The sequence below is a fragment of the Dermacentor albipictus genome, chromosome 2 (assembly GCF_038994185.2).
Source record: "Dermacentor albipictus isolate Rhodes 1998 colony chromosome 2, USDA_Dalb.pri_finalv2, whole genome shotgun sequence".
Lineage (NCBI taxonomy): Eukaryota > Metazoa > Arthropoda > Arachnida > Ixodida > Ixodidae > Dermacentor > Dermacentor albipictus.
In genome coordinates, this window is record NC_091822.1 from 12,274,118 (window position 1) to 12,276,155 (window position 2,038).

Genomic DNA, 2,038 nt, shown 5'->3' on the forward strand with positions numbered 1-2,038 from the left:
CCCGGCGAAGAGCTTAATGAAATGTGCTTTCCTCTGCCTTGGGGGGCTGTATAGGTTTACTATGAAGGTGCTCCTGGCTTTCCTTTTCTTCTTAGGTATAACCTCTGTTATTACATGTTCAATCTGTGTATCCTCAATCTCGTCATGGGCTATGACTATAATTTTGTTGCTAACGAGGGTTGCGGTTCGTCCGCTCTCTTGGCACTTGTACCCTCGCAGCATGGGTGTGCAATTAGTTTCTTGAAGCATAATTATATCAGGTGGTGTGGCTTTGGTATAAATGAATTGCTGCAGGAGTCCCTGCTTGCGCCTGAAACCCCTACAGGTCCATTACCATATCTCTAATTGCTTTTGTCCTGCCATGTCGTCATTCCTTGTTACGGGAACGAAGGATCAAGAACTGGAGACTATTTACAAAGTATATTTATAAAGGATAACTGCAGTGCTGCCAAGTTCAGCCGAAAGCCCGAGAACCAGAGAGCGTTCGTTTTCTTCTTCGGGGCACCCACGTGCATCGTCCACAAGAAACACGCAATATTCCTAAACGAGAAGAAAGGGGGTTAACCGAGGGGCCCAATTTTTATTAGTCACTGAACCCACAACCTTCGCGAAATGCGAAGGTTGTGGGTTCGGTTCCCACCTGCCGCAAGTTGTTTTTTCATCCGCTTTAATTTCCATTAATTTATCGTTTCTTTGCTTCATTTATAAAGCACAAGTAATTTCCCCTATGTTGTCCTTGGTGTCAGTGTTTGTTGGCTTCTTATGACATGACTAATAAAAATCGGGCCCCTCGGCTAACCCCCTTTCTTCTCTTTTAACACTAAAGAGGGTCTAGAATCCGGCAACATTGATGCCTTCAGGTAGCATATGTGGGTTTATTGAGCGGTTGCCTTCACCCAAAAAGATCACGTCCTCGTGACGCCTAGGGCAAAAAGCACGTTCCACGTCCACCGCCAAGGTCTGTGAGTGGTGGCGCTGGCTAACACTCCCAGGATTCTACTAGGATACATAAATGCCCAAGAAAGTGGATGGGACAACAGCACCGCGGTAGCTCAATTGGTAGAGCATCGCACGTGGAATGCGAAGGTTGTGGGTTTAGTTCCCACCTGCGGCAAGTTGTTTTTTCATCCACTTTAATTTCCGTTAATTTATCGTTTCTTTGTTTCATTTATTAAGCACAAGCAATTTCCCCTATGTTGTCCTTGGTGTCAGTGTTTGTTGGCTTCTTATGATATGACGCAACATGCATGCATCATTATGCCCGTCGGCAGAAGCACCGTCCTGGTGCGTCTAAATATCGGTGATAATAGGAGAGTAATATGTTTTGAGGCGTGCGACATGCAGAACGTCATTGGAATTCGGGGCAGATCAGGCACTAGTACTGACTGGGGCGATTTCGTACGTAACTGGAGTCACGGCACGTAGCACGGCACGCAGTACCGAGCGTCAATGTAGGATTTCCATGCGACGAAGATAATGCAGAACTACCCCCAGGAGCTGCATGGACTAGTTCTTCATCCGGGAGGGTCCATAATTGGTCGGTGACGAATAGCGGCGTGGTTGGGACGATGGTGTTGTGTTGTTGGCTGGACTAACTTCAGCCCTCGCCATCCGCGCGCACAGTTTGAGCCGATGTCGATTGCATTCAGAAGAGGTTAAGCCTATATGTCACAGTCACGTAGTTCATGCGTCTGCTGCTGCCGGACCTGAGCGACTGACCTGAAGCTAATTAAGCCGTCAAGATGAAGAAAACTTCTGTGGGTCAGTTTTGCCCATAACGATTTGAAATAAACCATTCCTCATTTCGTACACGCAGCTCTGCCCTAGGGCAAAGCTTCTTAGGGCCTTGTGATTAAAGTTCTTTGTCTGTCTGTCTGTCATTTCGCACAGTGCGCACACAAAAAGCAAGAAGCGACGACCCGGAGCAGAATCGATACGTTGCCGTTTTTGACGGAAAGCTGCACGCCGCACTTACAGGCACTTCCCTAAATTAAATGCGACTACGAAGATGGGTGTATTTTTATGTAGTGTCGTGCCG

The 2,038-nt window shown here is 47.3% G+C and overlaps 1 non-coding gene across 1 annotated transcript; it reads left to right on the plus strand.

Moving 5' to 3' along the window:
* Positions 1-1,041: 1,041 nt before the first annotated feature.
* Positions 1,042-1,114, plus strand: TRNAP-UGG (transfer RNA proline (anticodon UGG)). Its single transcript has one exon. It is a non-coding gene; the product is annotated as a tRNA-Pro (tRNA).
* Positions 1,115-2,038: the final 924 nt, after the last annotated feature.